General features: G+C 38.7%; 1 protein-coding gene across 2 annotated transcripts in view; it reads right to left on the bottom strand.

Annotated features, from left to right (window-relative positions):
* Positions 1–21,600, bottom strand: part of PEAK1 (pseudopodium enriched atypical kinase 1) — a 298,079-nt gene that overhangs the window by 273,235 nt on the left and 3,244 nt on the right. The window contains exon 3 of one of the 2 annotated variants that reach the window (XM_019630685.1): positions 1,917–1,961. The exons of the other annotated variant lie outside the window; for it this stretch is intronic. The gene's annotated coding sequence lies outside the window, so the exon portion shown is untranslated. The remainder of the gene's footprint in view (positions 1–1,916; positions 1,962–21,600) is intronic. 2 annotated transcript variants of the gene reach the window in all.

Genomic DNA, 21,600 nt, shown 5'->3' with positions numbered 1-21,600 from the left:
ACATAGCAATAACATAGATGTGAATGACTCTAGTACTTCCAAAAATGAACTAGTGCCACTGTTGCAAACATGCGTCATGATTTTTCTGACAACCCAATATATAACAGTGTGGAAAAGGTAAAAACTAAAGGGACGGTAAAAAGATGAGTGCTCGTGTCAGGATTTTGGGGGCAACAGAGAGAGAGGTGACTAGGGATACACAAGGGTTTTTACTGAACAGTGAAACTACTCTGTATGATCCTATACTGATAAACCCATGACATTATGAATTTGTCACAACCCATGAAACTGTACAACATAAAGAGTAAACCCTAATGCCAACTGTGGACTTCAGTTTATAATAAAGTATCAATAGTGGTTTGTAAATTGGAACAAATGCACCACCATTCTGTTTCAACTCTAAGTGAGTATACTGCAATTCAATTCTGGCACCACCCTCTCAGAGTCCTTGTCGCAGCCACACATCCAAGGCGTGACCCACACACTGCATTTACTCTGATGCCACCTGCACTGCAGAAGTCCCCAGGCCACCTGCATTTCTAGTTAACTGGCCACAAATCAGGGTTTGCCCTGATACACTCAGTTTGATAATTTTCTAGGATGACTCGCAGTACTAGGAAAGCATTATATTTATAATTACAGTTTTATTGTAAAGGATATACATAGGGCAAGGTCTGGGAGGGGCCCAAACAAAGGGCTTCCATGCCCTCTTCCCATGAGTCAGGGTATGTCATCAGCCCAGCACATCAGGGCATTCACCAATCAGAAAGCTCCAATGATCTTTGGTGTCCAGAATTCTTCGTGGGGTTTCATTACATAAGCATGACTAATTGAATCACTAGCCACATGATTGAACTCAATCTTCAAACCTGCCCCACCTTTCCAGAGGTCAGACTTGTCCAAAATCCTAACCCTCTATTCATCTGGTTGGTGTTTCTGAAGACCAGCCCCCCATCCTGAAGTTATTAAGTGGTCCACCATGAGTCACCACATTAGCATGACAAAGGCACATTTCATTCATCCAGAAAAACAAGTTAATATCCTCATTGTGCAAGAAGCTTCTCTTAATTTTTGTAACAAAATATTAAAGCAAAATTTAATGACACAAAGTCTTTTAGTTTCATGAAAGGCCATAGGTTCTAAAGGGATGAAAGGAAGGGAGTACTGATTAGAAGGAGACTTTCAAAGGGAGCATTACATTATTCACAACTAGCTCAGATTGGGAATCACATCCAACAAAACTTATCAAAAAGGATAAAGGCAGACCACATTTGCTAACATTGAGCCATGTGTCAATATAAAACTTAGAACTGACATACTCAACATAAAACCCACTTAAATCCATTGTTTATGGCACATAACAATGGTTAAAGTCTATCAGTCAAATGGAATCCGTATTGGATGAATTAACAGCTAGGGGATGAAATAGAAAGGAAATTAAGTTTCATTCTTTCCAAATCGGCCCCTTTCCACACAGTGAATTGAAGGAGCAAGGGACTAAAAAACTAGGCCATAAACCTATGTCCTAAGGATCAGAATTCATAGTTTATATAATTGTCACTTTCCTCACTAACACTACAATAAATAAGTTATTAAATCTATCCTTTTGGCATAATAAAGTCATTTCAACAAAACTAAAAGTGCTACAATTTTAATGTCAACTCTTCTGAAAACAAATGTTGCTGCTGTGCCTCAGAATTCACATTGTAACAGCAGGTCATTATTCTGTTCTATTTTGTTGACACATTTTAACTCATTTTATAAACTTAGAATTTGTTTCTCTTCTATAATCCTAGAAAAAAAATATGTACCAGAATGCAATTTCATTTTGCTAGGTAGACAGCGCAGTCCTTTGGGGTAGAGGCCAACTCAACTCAAGCAAGACTGAAGCAGCTGATAGGAGCCATCTTTCCTACCTGTTAACTGCTTTGTGACTAGTTTGCACCAGCTCAGACACCCATCTGGAAAACAACAGACATATTGAAACAGTCACATTTCAAGAGTTTGAATATCAGAAGGTTTTCCCCCTATTTCTCTGAAAGAATTCAACTAAGGAACAGAAAAGCAAAGGAAAAGAAAAACATCAAAAGTATGTAAAACATTAACTGCAAAACATTAATTGTGCCTTTCTGCTACCAATGGAAAAAAAAAAGATGAAAGAGTAAAAGACAGAATTATATGAATAGCCAATAGAAATATTATTTATTTGGACATTCAACAAATATTTACTTGAATGCTTACTGTGGCAGACACTGTCCTAGGTGCTGGGGATACAGCAGTAAACAAAACAAAATGCCCCAGCTGTGTAATAAAGAGTTTTGGAGGAGCACTAATTTGGAGGCAAGGAAAAAAAACCTCTTTGAAGAAGGGACATTTAAGCTGAGACTTAAACGACAAGAAGGATACAGCCAAACAACAGTCTGGGGGGAGACCATTCCCCCAAAGGGACAAGCAGAAAACCCTGAGCTGAAATGAATTGGTATATTAGTAGAACTGAAAAGAAGGCCTATGTGGCTAGAATTTCCTGAACAGGGTTAAGAATGGCAGCATATAAAGTTTCCTTAAAGTGCCACAACCATTTCAAAGCCATCAGTTGGAAATATAAAAATAAAACTGTGACTAATGAGCTATTAACCGGAGCTTCTTTTGCTCTAGTAATGACCACCAGGAAACTTTCAACAGAAAAAAAGAGAAACACGAGTTAAGAAATGTCCCAGGGGCAGACAGAGGTTTCTGAATCAGAAAGGCTCAGCATCAGAGTCCTGACTACACCAGTGCTGGCAGTTACCCCTAAAGCACTAGTGTTTTATGTAAGTAAGATCAATATCTAGGGCTGGTGTGCCTGGACAAGGAGATATCAGAGACATACAAGAGGACATGTTAAAACACAGAACTCAAGAATGAACTCTAGACAGAAATTAATGTTTCTGGATGTACTTGTCCCAATCCCTGCCTGACCTACTTATTTCAGATAGTCCAGAGATTCCTTTTTTAAATATTAACAATGGGTACCATAAAAACAGTACCCTCCTACAATATAAATTTTTAGAAATCTTAGAAAAATTTGCCATGTGTGTCAATGCTCTTCCTAACTAGAATCACAAAATAAATTAAAATTTTTAAATTGGGAAAAATTTAGTTAAGTACTCAGTTCACCTGTTTTCTTTCTATAACAAGGCTCAAACAAAATAAGCCTTTCAGTTTAAAAGCATCTAAGACATTAAATAAATGAAGCTGTGTTTTTAAAATAACAATACCTATTAAAATAGAACTAACATCTTATTTGAAGGACAAACTGTACTTTTCAACATTGAAAGGTTCTTAGATATACTGTACATTATACGTTAACAAGACTTTCTTGTAATGGTGCTATATTGTTAAAATTCCCAAACTATGCTTACTGCTATTGAATAGTTGAATTTTCTACAATAGCATTTTCTTAAGGCTCTAATTTCATTTTGAGAAAAAAGAATAGAAGGGGCATCCCAGTCGGGACCCCTCTCATTTCGAGAGCTGTAACTTTTTGCTCTAATAAAATTATCTTCTGCTACAAACTTTTAAAAAAAAGAAAAAGAATAGGAAAACAATGATGATGAAAAGCTTGCAAGAGCTGAACAATATAAACAGTACCGCTGGAGTTGAATATACAGTCCAAACATCTCTGTTTTACCCATAAAGAAACAAAAGCTCAGCGAGTTTAAGTGAAAAAACAGGTCTAGAAAAGAGGCTAAAATCTTACTTAACTCCTAACTGTCCTACAGAGCACGTTCACCATATAGGATCCAACTGATCTTCGCTATATGATGGTTCATTTGAACCCAAGGCACCAGTCAGCCAACAAGTTAGTGATGAAACCATGAGTAAAACTCAGGACACCTGGCATACTGCCTCTCCTACAACAGAGACCGAGAATCTTTCTTATTCATAACATGGCTAATACAAAAAAGTATGACTTAGCAAGCAATCACATTCGTTTAATCAGTTAATAATTATTTTAAGTCATACTATAAAGACATAAATGTTTCCATCCTGCATTTAATAGAACCAATCAGCTTCTTAACATAATAATGCTCAAATCAATGATAAGTTTTTGACATATTTCCCAAACTAAAACTTCAGTTGATATTGTTAGCACAATGTAGCAAGAATGATTTTTATTGTTTGTTCACAGATTAAACTGAACAATTGGGTTAGTGAGTTGGTGAATATTTTATCACCAATCAAGCAGCCCATTGTTTCTATCACTAACTACTCTAGTATTCACATTCTTAAAAATTACTTAATCCTTTAAATTGTCTGTTCTTTCATGTAGGATTTTCAAGTTAACACATAGGTCAAGCACCCCTACCTGAGTCAAGATGATTCACTTTCATAAAATAATTATATACCAAATGCTGCATTACTATGCGGTGGAAGGGACAAGAGAAGCTGGGAAATAGATGAAAAGATAAGGATTCAAATAGAGATGAGTCAATTGAACAATACAGCATCTAAATAAGTCACATTTACAAAACATGTTTCTGACCATCACTAAGAAAATACACACCTGATTGATATTCCAAATTCTTGCTTTAAAAAAGATCAAGCTTTGCAGGAAGATTTCTATGTTTAACAAGAGCATACGACCCAGCAATGCAGGGATTTAAGAGCTTCGCCATCGTGACCAGTGTTCAGATCACTTGTGCAAATATAGGAAGAGCGTGTCCCTAGGTTCCAAACAGGCCTCTACTCAAAGCCACTTTCAAACATAGGAGAACACAACAGGCCCATATGCATAACAGTCATTTTAAGTTTTGCAACTAATAATTGGCAACAGTGTGGTTGAGCAGGTGAGAGCAGAAGAGAATCATTAAATTAATACACAACTGAGCAGCAATCACTATACTTTCAAATGAATGAGAGAATAATAATTACATAATGTGGGTGGGGTCAGGCACACTGCAATGGTCATGGCCAGAGAGTACCATCAAATTAACTGCTTGGCTCAGTGCCTCACGGGCTCAGCAAGCGGACATTAACTAGGGCCCCGCCTGAATGCAGGAAGCTGTCTGGTGAACTGGCGAGTGTACACACCTTAAGGGATGTTGCTTGTCTGTCTTCTGAGCATTTTTCAAACGACATTTGATAATAATGCAATTGTGAATTCCTTTTACATAGTGGCAAATTTATAGTATACTCCTTAATATAGAAGACAAAATAGTAAGTAAATAAGTGTGTTAGAGATGCAACTGAAAAAACAAGGCCCAGCTTGGGACAAAGCAACACTACAGATAGCACTCAATCCCTTACAGCTTCCTCAGTCACAGTTCTAAACGACTCAGACAATTCAGAATGATCAAGCTGAAGCATCTTCTGAATTAATAAAAACCTATAAATTCTGTACAGCCCATTTTGTTTGGTATTCAAATTATCTAAAACTGAGAATTTGTAATTGGCTATTATGCAGCATAATCAATTATTGGAATGCTCTATTCCTCAATCACCTTGGATATGCAAGAGTTTACTACATAGGCCTGTATTGAAAGGAATTCACACTTAAAGCACTACACTAATTACATTCTTCATTCAACATACATTTATTAAACACTTGTTGTGTAAGAGGCACTATTAGTGCTGAGGATGAAAAAGGGGAAATTTTCCATCCCTTTACTTTCAGTCTGTGTCTTTCCATCTGAGGTGGGTATCTTGTAAGCAGTATATGGATGTCTCTTGTATTCTCATCCATTCAGCTACCTTATATCTTTTGATTGGAACATTTGATCCCTTTACATTTAAAGTGATTATTGACAGGTACAGAGTTATTGCCATTTTATTATTCATATTTTTGTTCATTTGTTTTCTCCTTTCTTCCACTTAAAAAAGTCCTTTTAACATTCCTTATAATACTGGCTTGGTGGTAATGAATTCCTTTAGTTTTTTCTTGTCTGGGAAGCCCTTAATCTCCTTCAATTTTAAATGATAGCCTTGCCGGATAGAGTAGTGTTGGTTGTAGGCCCTTCTTTTTCATCACTTTGAATATTTCCTGCCACTCCCTTCTAGCCTGCGAAGTTCCTGGTGACAAATCAGCTGACAGTTACCTACAAGGGAGCTCCCATAAGACTAACTGCTTTTCTCTTGCTGCATTTAAGATTCTTTCTCTTCAACCTTTGGCATTTTAATTATATTGTGTCTTGGTGTGGGCCTCTGTGTTCATCTTGTTTGGGACACTAAGTTTCCTGGGCTTGTGTGTCTATTTACTTCACCAGGTTAGGGAAGTTTTCAGTTATTATTTCTTCAAATAGGTTCTCAATCCCTTGCTCTCTCTCTTTTCCTTCTGGTACCCCATGATACAAACGTTGTGCTTGATGTTGTCCCAGAGGTTCCTTAAACTATCTTTGTCTTTTTTATTATTTTTTCTTTTCTTGTTCTGATTGGGTGTTTTCTGCTACCTTGTCTTCTAAATCACTGATTCAATCTTCTGCTTCATCTAAGCTGTTGTTGATTCCTTCTAATGTGTTCTTCATTTCAGTTACTGTATTCTTTATTTTTCACTGGTTCTTTTTTACTGTTTCTGGTATTCTTTATCCTTACTCTGTGTTTAAATACTCATTACGTAAGTTCCTTCAGCATTCTTATAACCAGTGTTTTCAACTCTGTCTCTGGTAGGTTGGTTGCCTCCATTTCATTTAGTTCTATTTCTGGAGTTTCTCCTGTTCTTTTATTTGGGACATGTTTCTTTGTTTCCTCATTCCAGATGCTCTGTGTTTGCTTCTATGTATTAGGTAGATCTCCTACTGTCTCTGTATTTGCTGGGTGGCCTTATGTAGTAGGTTTCCTGTGTGGTCCAATGGTGCAGTTTCCCTGTGTGTGTTTTCTGGAAGTGTCCTTTGTGTGTTCTCTCCTATTGTAGTTGAGCCTTGATTGCTTTAGACGCTTCAGTGAGTGGGATGCCTGACAGGCTGACTGATCATAAGGACTGGCTACACCTACCAGTGTATAAGCTGTTGTGTGTGGGTTGATTCCTCAGAGGGAGTTCACCCCAGCAGGCTTCTGTGTCTACGGAGACAACCCTTTGGGTTTGCTTCTCGTGGGGCTAACCAGGTAGTGCTCTGGTGTGGTCTGAAGCTGGTTTCTGGGTGTGTTGTTTCTGGTGTCTCTTAGGAGGGTCTCCTGTGTAGGCCAATTTTAGCCTTGCCTGTGACCAGCACAGGACTACCTGGTAGGAGCCACAAAGCTATATGTGGTTGGCGGCTAGAGGCGTGTGGGGGTGGTCTCGATTCACACTGTTAGGCCTGGGCTGCTTAGCAAAAGGTCCAAGGTCTCCCTAGGCCTGTTGCCACCTACTGGCTGCCTGTAAGGCTCAGCCATTCAAAGAGCCTCCTTAGCTGCACTGGTCAGGTTAATGGACCTGGTGTTGAGAGTGCCTTTAGCAGTGCAGCAACTAGCTGGGCGGGTCAAGGTCCCAGGGAGTCACATTCGTGGCCGGTGGTTTTTACAAAGTTAATGCCATTTTGATTCTTGCACTGGGGCTGAGCCAGAGCCAATGACAACTTTGCAAAAACGCCCTGAGAACAGAGCGGGCAACCATTGCTCAACTTAGGCCTGCAGGTCCCCAAGAGCTGCCCAAGAGAGGCTGCGGTGCAGGTTGTGGCTCACTGCCCACCACCAAAAGTTCCCCAGACTGCTACGAGCCATCCGCTTCTGTAAAAGGCTTCTGCAGCCTGTGGGGCAGGACCCACTGCTCGGTAGCCGAGAATGCCCTGGGGCATGCAGTACGAGCTGTGTGGGGTAGGGACCCAGAGTGTCACCAAGGTGGTGTGCACGCATGGATTTCACCAGACTAACGTGGCCTCAGATTTGGCCTTTTGGAGGAGGGTTCAACATAGAAAAGATGGCACCCTCCTGTAAACTACACACGAGTCAGGCTCTACACAGGGATAATGGCTGTTGTCCCTCCAGCCTTCGCCCTGAAGCCACACAACTCAGTCTTTCCCTATATGTCTCTGGTGCCTCTCGAATTGCTGCCCCTCCACCAGAGACCAGGTGAGTGTTTGCAAGCGAGTCTGTATGCTGGCCCTCTAAGAGGGTGTCTGGGTTTCCAGCCCCCTTCTATCTCACCAGGAGGGGAAAACAGAGTCCTCGCTGATTTTCACTGCCATATGTTGTGGGAACTCCTCTTCCCAGAATAGGACCCCTGGGCGGGGAGCCCAGTGTGGGGCTGGGACCCCCTCCCTGTTCTGGGGGAACCTCTGCCACCCAGGTGTTCCTCCCAGTATCAATGGGTTTGGTGTTAGCCCATTTCGCATCTCTGCCCCTCCTACCAGTCTCAATGTGGCCTCTTCTTTATTAGGGGTTCTTCTGTTCAGCTAGTCTTCAGCTGATTCTTGAGGTTGGTTGTTCTATAATTTATTTGTAATTTTGTAGTGATCCTGGGATGCAGTGGGCATAGTGTTTCCCTAATCTGCCATCTTAGACCCTCTCTCTCTGTGTATAGTTATATACATTTATATATTAGTATATAAGTATCAATTTACTTATATAAGCATATACTGGGGGTGCCAAGAAAAAATGGAAAAAAGTATACAAGTGGACGCTTTGGTCAACGTTGCTAAAGCAGTAGTTCACCATAATCAGAAGTGTCTGGATGCTGATGGTAACCACTTTGAGCACCTCTAGTAATTGCAGAGGTCAAACATAACTTGTATTCATCTTTTGTTATCGATATATATTGAGTATTACAACTTTAATACAGTTTCCTTTCTTAAAATGTGTATACATTTTTTGGCACCCTCTGTATATAAAATATACATACATAATTTACAGCATTGTATACATATTGTATTATATTTTTGGTTTTTAGGTACAAATATTCACTTATACATAACTATGGTATGATATTACACAGTACTATTAATAAGCAATTTCATATGATAGTCATGTATAAATGAATATTTGTGCCTAAGAACATAAAATTTTTTATGGTATAGAGTACCAACCTGAAATTTTAATTTTTTTTAATATTTCAAAGAGATCTGAAGTAATTCTTTGACAGACAAAAAATATTTCTCCTATCAGACCAATACACTAAAGTCAAGATCAACTTACTAGGAAGTGAAAGCAATTTGAAGGTAGACATGCCAACTTGGTATTGGTAACAGCTTGGGTTTTTTTTTTAAATGTCATTTAGTGAAAAATCAGTGTGTAGCTAAAGGCAGGTATTTGTTATAAAGAAATGAGTTACTGTACTGTACAGCTCTTCTCATTAATGTACGGAAATGCATTACCCTCACATTAAATAAAGACTCAGTGAGCAAAACATTGTAACAAGCATCTGTTGGCTGGTGACAAAACAGCAAATACATGTAATGCTTTTCAATATCAACACCATATATACATGAAAAAAGCTCTTCAGCTCTCATGTTATTTTGTGGCAAAGCCATTCCAAGTATTGATTACGTAGGCTAAACAAGACACTTAGAAAAAGTTAACTCTAAATAGCAGAAGTCAAAATACAGAACTGCATTTTATTCTCATTCAACACTTTTTTGGTATCAATATCCATTGTAAGGAGAATAAATTGCCCTAAGAAAGGCACTAAGCAAAACTGTAAAGTAGGCAGTTTGTCTTCTGCATCCCATCACTTCCATTATCACTTCCTTTCTTCTGTCCCTATTTCACCACCTCTTTTCCTCCCCATCCTACCCCAATATTCTCATACTTTCCAGGACCTTCGCTCTAAGATTCTTGGGGGCCTGCCTTGGCCTCCCTTCTCCCTGTGTTGAAATTTATTATATCTATATTTCTCTCAGAATGTCATATAACCTGATACATGGACTGCAACCACACTTTCTTTTTGTTTCTCCTCCTGTCCCAGCCTAATGCTTTCACCTATGCTCAAGACCACAACCTTTCCTTTCCTGCTTTCTCAGAAACACTTTAAATATCCTTTATCTTTCCTATATATTCATCTTACTTGACTAGCATCTTTCCCTCATTACATAAACACACTGAAGTCTCTACCTTACCTTAAAACCCCTAGCTTAAAAAGTAAATATTAATAAATGCCCATAGTGTCCACCTTCTAGCCTCTGCTTTCTCACTCTCCTTCCCTCATAGCAGTTCACTCCCCAGTCCACAGCAGTATGACCCGTTTATACCATGACATTGAACCCAAGGGCTCTTAATCTAGAGGCTGCAGGGTCTGTGTATAGAATTCAGGAGATCCATGAACTTAGGTGGGAAAATAAATTACTTATTTCTCCAACCTCTAATATTAAGTATATTTATGAATTTACTGCATTACTATAGGTCTGCCACTACATCTTGTTGTGTACTGTATTAAAAAAGCACATATACTTTATCACAATTAGTTTGGTAATCATATTTTAATAATTGGTTTCCTTTGTAATCCTATGCATTTTATTTTATCTATCTGTGGCACACTGCATGTTCCAAATATTCTGCAAAAATATCTCCCATTTCTCATGCTCTTCTATGATGTAAATGTGCCACACACCCATAAATATATGGAATTGAATTCTCTTCTCATTAAATCCGGGCTCATGTTTAACATGCTTGTACCTAAGAGAATGTGCTGGAAGTGACACTGAGTGTTTTCTAAAGTTAGGTTAGGAAAAGTAATGCAGGTTCTGGGACTAAGTTTGGGGTGGTTTGTTAAACAGCAGAAGTGACCAGAACAGAACTTGGTATCAGGAAGTGAAGTGAGACATAACAAAACATGTGACCATGGCTTTGGGACTGGGCAGAAGACCCAAGCTGGAAGGTCCCCGAGGATCTCACTAGCAAAAGCCTGATGAGCCTTGGAGAGGGGTTAAGAAGAGGAAAATGTAATCAGAAGCTGAAAGAAAAGAAGACCCTGTTATGAAGGCAGAAAATTTAACAAACCTTTGCTTGTGTTAAGTTCAATAACAAAAAATGGTAATGAACTGCTGATTCTAGCTAAGGTAATTTCCAAGCAGAATGTCCAAAATGTCAATTGGTTCCTTTTATATGTGTAATAAAAGGTGCAGACAGATGAGCTAAAGAAGGAAGTGTACTGTTTTCAAGCAGAATTTAGAGGAAATATAAAGGAACCAGCAATTACTGAGTTCAAAAATAAAACTATTTTTCATCCACAATCTCTCCCAGAAGAGAATGCTCAAAGTAAGATAAGGTCTAAGGACAAAGAACAAATACAGGGTGCCAAAAGGAAACTCTGGTGCCCAGGTAGATATCAAGCAAAGGGTGCTACTATAAAATCCTTTGTTTATACTTGGTTTCTCCTACTTGATCTCTTTCCCAATGCCTTCTTCTGTACTTGTCCATTAAAATTAGATGTGCTCAGGGGTCCAGTCCTCAATTGTGAACAATTTCTTCATCCACTCTGGAAATATATGAACTTCAAAAAAGCAGTCATCTCCCTTTCTCTCTAACTCTCTCGAATACGTAACATTCCAACTGGTCTCTCCATTCCAAAATATTTTTCATACTATGCTCAAAACAATATTATTATTAGCCATGTTAATTTCCTGCTTAAGATCCTTCAATACCTCCCTATCAAAACCTTTGACATAGCTTACAAATAGTTTGTGATCCAGCCTTTCTCTACAAACTGCCCCACATACCATTTACCCCAACCATGCCAAAGTACAGGACCCACTGGGGTTATGAGTATATATGTTTCTCTCTTGAATGCAACTTCTGTTATGATCGTTAAGTATTGGGTTGGTAAGTACCAGAAAAGTCATGATGCATTTTTGCAACAAAAAACATAGAAAAAATACGTCATGACTTTTCCAACAACCCAATACTTTGCTATATATTAATTTTTTTTAATTTTTAAAAAATCATTTAATTAGTTATACAATAGTGGGTTTTACCACTTACTACTTGTGTGATTTGGGCAAATTATTTAATTAAAAAATTTATTTTTCAATTACAGCTGACATTCAATATTACATTAGTTTCAGGTGTACACATGATGATAAGACATTTATATAACTTACAAAGTGATCCCCCCGATTAGTTCAGTACCCACCTGACACTATACATATTGGGTTGTAGGAAAAGTCATGACGCATTTTTGCAACGAAAAACAGAAAAAATACGTCATGATTTTTCTGACAACCCAATAGTTATTACAATATTATTAGCTGTATTCCCTATGCCATACTTTACTTCCCTGTAACTATTTTGTAACTGTCAATGTGTACCTCTTAGTCCCTTTACCTGTTTCACCCAGCCACCCAATCCTCCTCCCATCTACCAACTATCAGTTTGTTCTCTGTATCTATGAGTTTGTTTTGTTTGTTCATTTAAGATTTCACATAAAAGTGAAATCATGGGCCAGCCCAGTGGCGCGATGGTTAAGAACTGGCTTGGGACGCCAGAGGGCCCCGGTTCGGATCCCACATATGAGGGCCAGTGACACTGCCCTCTATAGCTAAGATGCTGAACAACGGCTCAACCTGGAGCTGGGCTGCTGTGAGTTGCCGGTGACGGCGTAGGCTGCAGCCCCTGTGGCAGTGGGTTGCCGTGGGCTACCATGTGTAGCCAGCAGCCAGCATGAGCGGCCATCAGCCGCAGTGAGCGGCCAGCAGCCGCAGTGAGCGGCCATCCAGAAGCCGGCGACTGATCTGCCTCGCCCGGGAAGAGCGCAATGATGGTGCCAACTTGGGCCAGTGAAGCAACGTCCTCCACAACTAGACTGAAGAACAAAACGACAGCAACTTATCTGTTCCCCTTCCCCCAATTCCCCAGCACTGTTTCCATTCCCCCAATTCCCCAATAAAAATCTTAAAAAAAAAAAAGTGAAATCATATGGTATTTTTCTGTCTCTGACTTGTTCACTTAGCATAATACTCTTAAGTCCATCGATGTTGTCACAAATGTAAGATTTCGCTGTTTTATGGCTGAGTAATATTCCACTGTACAAATGTACCACCTCTTCTTTATCCATTCGTCTTTTGATTGGAGAATTGAATCACTTTACATTTAACATAATTATTCATTGGTATGTAGACATTGCCATTTTATTAATTGTTTGCTGACTGTTTTTGTAGTTCTCTATTCCTCTTTTATCATCCTGCTCTCCTCTTTTACATTGATTACTTTCTGTAGTGTTGTGTTAAGATTCCTTTCATTTTATTTCTATCTACATTTTTGGTTTGTGGTTAACATGTGTTTCGTATATACCAAGCTATGTTTACAGCAATCCATTTAAGATGATAGTGGCTGACATTCAAACATATTCTAAAATCACTATCATTTTTAGCTCACTGCCTTCATGTTTATGTTTTCATCATTGTTAATTCTTTCATGTGTTTGTGTGTATCCCTCAACTTAGTGTTGTAATTACACATGATCCTCCTACTTTTACCTTTTAGCCTTTGTACTAGCTTTAGTGCTGGATGATCCACTGCTTTTATTGTGTTTGCCTTTGTAGTGAGTTTTATTTTTATTCTTCTATTTCAAGAGATCTCTTTAACATTTCTTGTACAGCAAAACCTTGGATTGCAAGTAACGTGGTTTGCAAGTGTTCCACAAGACGAGCAAACATTTCTAACACATCTTAACGTGGTAAATGAGGGATGTCTTGCAATACGAGTAGTTTGTTTCCAGGACGAATTATGCTTGCAAACCAAGGTATTACTGTCATACTATTTTGGTGGTGAAGAACTCCTTTAGCTTTTTCTTGTCTGGGAAGCTCTTTATCTGTCCTTTGATTATAAATGATAGCTGTGCTGGGTAATCTTGGTGGTATGTCCTTACTTTTCATCACTTTCTGGCCTGCAAAGTTGCTGTTGAAGATCAACAGTCTTATGGGAGCTCCCTTGTAGGTAACTAACTGCTTTTTTCTCTTGCTTTTAAGATTCTCTCTTTGTCTTTAACTTATGGCATTTGAATTATGATGTGTCTTGGTGTGGGACTCTCTGTGCTTCCTGGGCTTGTATAGTTATTTCTTTTGCCAGGTTAGGAAAGTTTTCAGTCATTATTTTTTCAAATTGATTTTCAATTCCTTGCACTTTCTCTTTTCTCCTTGTGATGTCCCAATGATGCAAATGTTGTTATGCTTGATTTTGTCCCAGAGGACCTTAAATTATTTTTTCACTCCCTTTTTGCTGTTCTGATTGGCTTTTTGCCACTATTTTGTTTTCCAAATAGCTGATTCAATCCTCTACTTCATCTAATATGTTATTGATTCCCTCTAATGTATCTTCATTTCATTTGTTGTATTCTTCATTTCTGACTGGTTCTTTTTTATGTTTTCAATCTCCATTTTTATGTTTCCTATCTCTTTGTTAAAGTTCTCACTGAGAACATTGTGAATCCTTATAACCAGTGTTTTGAACTCTGTATCTGCTAGATTACTTGCCTCCATTTTGATTAGCTCTTTTTATGGAATTTTGTCCTATTCTTTCATTTGGAACATATTTCTGTCTCTTAAATTTTGACTGCCTCCATGTATTGTTTGTATGTGTTATGTATATCTGCTATGTGTCCAAGTCTTGGCAGAGTGGTATTATATAGTGTCCTGTGGGGCCAAGTGGTGTAGTCTCCCTGGTCACCTGAGCTGGGTGCTCCAGGTGTGTCCCTTGTGTGGGTTGTGTGTGCCCTCCTGTTGTAGTTGACCCTTGATTGCTATTAGCACATCAGTGGTTGGGACTGATCCTCAGGCTGACTGGCTGTGAGGACTGGCCATGACTACCACAGACAAGCTGTTGTGTGGAGACTGACCCCACAGAGTGGGATTCACTTTAGCAGGGCTCTGGTGCCTGCTGAGTCCACCCTTTCTCTGGGTGTGTCATTTGTGGCACTAATTGGATGGTGCTCTGGTGTGATCTGAAGTTGGCCATCTGGTTTGTTGGCTCTCAAACCTTTTGGAAGGGGCTCCAGTGGAGGCCCAGGTCAGCTGCTGCATGTGTCTCTGGAGCCATCTGATAGAAGCTACAAAATGATCTGCGGTTGGTAGCTGCCTGTGTTGGGCTTGTAGTCTCCTGGGAGTGGTTATGCTGTGAACTGAGGCCAGCTTCCATTAGTGCCAGGCTTGGGGCTGCTTAGCAAGAGGTAGAAGGCACACCAAGGCTAGCCGCTGTTTGGGGTTTTTAGACCTTTGAGAGATTTTGGAAAGTCAACAACACAGGCCCAGGCTGGACACTTATGTGGTATAGCCTCTGAAAGAGGTTTGGGCTGTGCACATGAATTGGGTGAGGTGAGGTCACAGAAAATCACCAGAGTAGGGCAAAAGTGATATTAGCAAGAGTAACTGAGACTCATATTAAGTGTCCCCCCTGGACCTTAACCTTTTGGTGGGGGGGGTTTAGGGGCGGGAGAGGAGCTCTAAAAAGGAACAATGGGGCCAGCCAAGTGGCGCGTTGGTTAAGAGCTGGCTAGGGACACCAGCTCTGAGCAGCAGGGCCCCAGTTCAGATCCCACATGAGGGCCAGTGACACTGCCCTCCACAGCTAAGATGGTGAACAACAGCTCGACCTGGAGTTGGGCTGCCGTGAGTCATCGGCGATGGCGTAGGCTGCAGCCCCTGCTGCAGTGGGCTGCCATAAGCTACCCTGTGTGGCCGGCAGCCAACATGAGTGGCCAGCAGCTAGTGTGAGCTGCCAAGAGCCGCAGTGAGCGGCTGTCCAGAGGCCGGCGACCAATCTGCCTCACCCAGGAAGAGCGCAATGATGATGCCAACATGGGTCAGTGAAGCAACGTCCTCCACAACTAGACTGAAGAACAAAAGGACAGCAACTTGTCTGTTCCCCTTCCCTGATTCCCCAGCGCTGTTCCCCTCCCCCAACTCCCCAATAAAATTAAAAACAAAACAAAAAGGAACAATGGCCTACCTGCACTTTATTCCCTGAGAGAACTGCCATTTCAGCCCTCATTGAGAAGCCAGACAATTCAGTTCCTCTCTGTATGTTCCTATCACTTTTCGAGCTGCTGTTTCTTCACTGGAGCTTAGGGTGAGTGTTTGTGAGCAAGTGTTTGATGTGGATGGGAGATGAGGTTAGCACAGCCTTTACCTACTCCACCATCTTGACAAGAACTCTGCTACATACTACTAATTTAATTCAACAATTATATAGCACCTACTCTATGGCAAATCTGGCAGGACCTATACCAGGGTTAGGCATACATAAATGGATTAGAAACAGGTCCTGCCTCTCCTCTGGAAGCACACAAAAGGAAGGAACATAAATACAACAAAAGGGATTTTTAATGGAAGGTAGCGTGGTATAGTGGCCTGATTCTTTGGAGGGGCAGAGAGATGCAGCATACAGTAAGCAAAACAACAGAATATATCTAGTATATTCTTCTGGAGCAGCAAGATTCTTCAATATGAGTAACTTAGAACATTTCAATATTAATACACCCATTGTAAACAACACAAATTTACACAAAGATGAAATAAAACTCTTAAGAATTGATGGCCATTTTGGCAAAAATTTAAAGTACCAAACTCAGCAGATGGAGACTTATTTTAAGTCAGAGACCCTCTTAGAGTTGATCAAATCACATCACCAGAATAACTTTTGGTTCCACCTAACCAAAAACCCAACCCTGGCTGGGTAAACATTCAGTGATGCACGACTGGATAATCAAAAAGACTGTGGGATGCTTTGCTATAACCAGCCTCCATCTGCATACAGCCACTTACAGAAAGCTTCACACATGGCATGGAAGAAGTTCTGCAGGTGACTGAGGAATCCTGAATCTACTCTTTTTTTAGCCATATTGAAGTTATGTATAATTATGTATAGGAGGTTAAAAAACAGATTAAGAAAAATTTTACCCTGGTTCCAATTCCTGCCAAGATACTGAATTTGCAAAACTGCTCACCCCCTCTCAGATCAGCCCTTGGGGAGGTTACACAGAAAAAAATGGAGAGAACTATAAGAAACACTTGGGGTGACAAGGATCCATTTTGAACTGGAATGTATGGAATTGGTGGTTTTGGTTGGAGGCAAGAGGCAGCCCATCAAAGATGTGGGATAACAAAACAGAAAAAAAAAAACTACTGAAAAAAAGAATTACTGAAGTTCTTTTGCCATTTTTGTGTCCCAACACCTATGTGCACACAACCCACCTCGTATATGTATTACTCAGACCTCTGGCCTAAGGTCCTCAGAAAACTAATCAGGAGCTGAGAGAAACAGTTGGATACCCATCAACCTCCCCTGGCTGTTTCTTCATGTCACCTTCTCCTCTTATGCAAACCACAGGGCTGAACAACTATAACCTCAGCAATGCCTTCTAAAGGCAGTTGCTTCCTATAGAGCAGGGGTTGGCAAGCTTTTGAGACGGGAAGAGCCACCAGGGGTCAGCAAACTGTGGCTCGCGAACTGAAGGTCTGAAATAAAATTGAAAATGAAAATAAAACTACCATAGCTTCACTTATAAAATTTTTACAGGATATTATTCACATAATGGTGATTATGTAAAAATATATTTATGATTCTCAAATAATTCTTAAATTGTGTGAGAGACAGGATTGGCTCTTCCAGGGGTCGGCAAACTTTTGAGACGGAAGTAACCAAAGAACCGCAAGTGGATAGCAAGCCGCAGTTTGCCAACCCCTGCTCTAGAGAAACAGGAAAGTGACCAGAGGTTATATTGTATGAGGTAAGGAGTGACCTGACTCAAGTTCTCTGATGCCTGGAGCTCTCCAACTCCTGCCTCTGAAAGCACTGGGACTAATATAAACCTGATCCTCCCCACACAAGCAATATCTGACAGAGTAAAACATCAAGTATCAAAGAATAAATGAAAATAAAATGTATTAGTCTGCTAAAGCTGCCATAACAAAATACATTTTGTTTGTATAAATGGGTGGTGTAAACAATAGGAATATTTTCTCCCAGTTCTGGAGGCTGAAATTCAGAGGTCAGGGTGACAAGCACTGTCAGGTTCTGGTGAGAACTCTCTTTCTGGCTTCTAGATGGTTGCCTTCTAGCTGTTTTCTCATATAGAAAGGAGAAGAAGTGCAAGCCCTCTGGTGTCTCTTCTTAAAAGGTACTAATCCCATTGAATGAGGGACCCACCTTCATGACCTCATTTAATCCTAATTAGCTCCCAAAGACCTCATCGCCAAAATCCATCACATCAGGAGTTAGGGCTTCAACATATGATTTTGGGAGGACACAAACATTCAATCCATAACATCTAGGTTTAAAAAAAAAAGTGAAATTTTATCCTACCATCATACCAGGTGAAAAATCAACACCAAATAGACTAAGAACTTAAATGCCAAGAGCAACTTTTAAAAACTTAGTGGAAAAGATGAGTATCTTTTGACCCAACAATAAATTAAGATTTCTTAAATAAGAGAAATTTGACTATATCAAAATTTTAAAAACCTTAAAGAAAGTAAAAATTCAAGTAACAAACTACTTATACACAACTTATAATGCATTATTACCAAGAACATATAATGCATTAACATACACACACACACCCAAAACATGTCTAGAAAAATGGGTGACAACGAAGAGGCATTCACAACAGAACATATACATATAACCAATAAATGTAAGAAAAACTGTTCAAATCACTGGGACCATGGAGATTTAAAGCAAATCCCCTTTTCAGGAAAAACAGTGAAAACCTCTGAAGTGGAAAAAAAAAATAGACTAGTGAGTGCTTTCTCTAGTTCACACATTCATTACCTCCATCTTCCATTGCCTTTGAACAATTTTTCAATTTGATAAAGTGTAGAAAACTGATAATGTAAACTGTCTTATGTACAAAAGAGCAAATTAGTGTGTCCAGTGGACTGCCCAGGGGATAAACCAGTTTTTGCATCTACTTGAAAATTTTATTTTAGCATTACTTTACTGCATATAAATGAGTAGAGCTCCTTGAATTTTCCTTGGAACTGATTTTAACATCTTATCGGTTTTCTCATGAGTTAATGAGTTAAATAAAATATTTGACAAGTGTTCATTTTATATCAGTATGAGAGTCATGATCATACCCCCTTTTAAAATGTATCCATTAACATAATTAATATTTAACATCACCCATTTATGATTTAAAACATTTTTTTTTCAGCAAACAAGGAATAGAAAGGGCTATTCGACGCAAAGGATAACATCATACTTCATGGTGAAAGACTGAAAACTTTCTCCCTAAAATCAAGAACAAGCCAAAGGGGTCTGCTCTCACCACTTCTATTCAATATTGTACAGGAGGTTCCAGTCAGAAAAATTAGGCAAAGAAAATGGACAGACATACACCTTGATAGGAAGAAATAAAACTGTCTTTACTTACATACATATTATAGTTACAGAGTAAAGCCTAGGGGAAAAATAAGCTACTAGAAATAACACAGGCCAGTAAACAGAATTAAATTCTGTTTTTATATACTCATAATCAACAATTGGAAATAAAACTCTTAAAATGCCATTATAATGGCATAAAAATCAAAGTGCAAGATTTGTACACTGGAAACAAAAAATATGGCTCTTGAGAATTTAAAAATGATCTAAATGGAGACAGATCATGTTTATAGAGTATAAAGATGTCGACTCTCTTGTGAAAATCTGTGTAGTGAACACAATGTCGGGCAAAATCTACAGACATTTTTGTAGAAAATGAGAAGCTGATCTTAAAATCAATATGGAAATGTGGATTCTAAAATTTATATGAAAATACAAAGGACCTAGAATAGCCAAAACAATTTTTTATAAAGAAGAAAATAAGAGCCCTTACAATACTTGATTTCAAAACTTATTATAAAGCTACTATAATCAAGATATTATGGTATTTGCTAAAAGGAAAAAAATATATCAGTGAAACAGAAGACATAACACATATATAGCTAACCTCTGTATATAGGCATGCTCAAGCCTCTCCTATATTAAAAAAATACTTATGTTCCCTTCTATGGAGCTCCATAAAATCATTCTCCCCCTTCCCAGTTAAACTTCTCAAAAGAGTCTATACTCTTTGACAATCTCTTCTTCATCTCCCATTCATTGTTCAGAAACTGGCTTCTATCTCCCCACTGCTATTAAAAAAAAAATACTAAACCAAGAGTCATTTTATGAACTTATTTTACTTGATCTCTCTGCAGCACCTGACACTGATGATTTCTGCCACCCTTCTTGAAACTCTCTAAGCCCTTGGCTTCTGTAACATATCTCTCCCGTCTCTCCACTACGCACACTGGAGATTCAAAGATGAATATGACAAATTCTCAAACTTCAAGAAGCACAGACTGTAAAATGAGATAAATATATGCAAACAATCACAACACTTACAACACAGTGAAAAAGTACTATGATAATAATAGGTACAAAGTGCTATGATAGCTTAGTGATGGGAAAGAGAGGGAGCATGGTTCTAGGAGTAAACTAGCATGTACAAAGCACACGTATAAACAAGCATGGTTTATACAGGGAATTCAGTGGATAATGGTTGAGCTCATAAGTGTTGAAATCAAACAATCTGATTATACCACTTACTAGCTCAGTGAGGATAAAATAACAATTTCTATCTCACAGGTCTATTATGAAAATTAAACTAAATGCTATATATAAAACACTTAGCATAGGGCCTGGCATTTCTCAAAAGGTCTCAATAAGTGTTAACTCCTTCATGACAACAGACTAGGAATAAAAGAAAACTTCCTCAACCTGATAAAGGGCAGTTACAAAAAACCCACAGGTAATATCATACTTAATGTTGAAAGACTTAATGCTTCCCCCCTAACATCAGCAACAGGACAAGGATGTTAGCTCTCACCACTTCTATTTAACATTTACTGAAGGTTTTAACCAGGGCATCTAAAGCAAGAAAAAGACACAAAAGGCATCTACCTTGGAAATGAAAACATAAACTACCACTATTTACAGATGACATGATCTTACATATGCAAAATTCTAAATAATGTACTAATAACTATTAGAACTAAGAGTTGAACTAATAATAGTTCATCAAGGTTTAATGATAATGGAAATCAATTATATTTCTATACACTAGCAATGAACAATCCCAAACTGAAACAATTTCATTTAAAATATTATCAGGAATAAATTTAACAAAAAAAAGTATAAGACATACACTGAAAATTATAAATCACTGAAAGAAATTAAAGAACAACTAAATAAATGGAAGGACATCCAATAATGTTCACAGATTGGAGAACTTACTATTATCAATTTTCCTAGTTGGCTTAGAGATTCATAATCCAGATTCAATACAATCACTATCAAAATCCCAGCTATAACTTTTTTGAAATTTGAAATTGACGAGCTGACCCTAAAATTTATATGGAAATGCAAGTGAACGAGAAGAGCCAAAATAATCTTAAATAAGAACAAAGTTGGAGAACTCATACTTCATGACTTCCAAATTTACTACAAACCCACAGTAATCAAGACAATGTGATATTGGCATAAAGAGAGATGTATAAATCATTGGAATAGAATTGCAAGTCCAGATATAGACTTTTACATTTATAGTGAACTGATATTCTTCAATGGCGCCAAGATATTATAATTCAGTGGTCTGGGACAAATGGATATTGAAATGCAAAAGAAAGAAGTTGAACCTCTACCTCACACCATACACAAAAATTATTCAAAATTAATCATAGACCTAAATTGAAGAGCTAAA

Source organism: Hipposideros armiger, unplaced genomic scaffold (assembly GCF_001890085.2).
Source record: "Hipposideros armiger isolate ML-2016 unplaced genomic scaffold, ASM189008v1 scaffold_931, whole genome shotgun sequence".
Lineage (NCBI taxonomy): Eukaryota > Metazoa > Chordata > Mammalia > Chiroptera > Hipposideridae > Hipposideros > Hipposideros armiger.
Note: the sequence above shows the minus strand (reverse complement) of the source record. Positions and strands in the feature narration are given on the sequence as shown.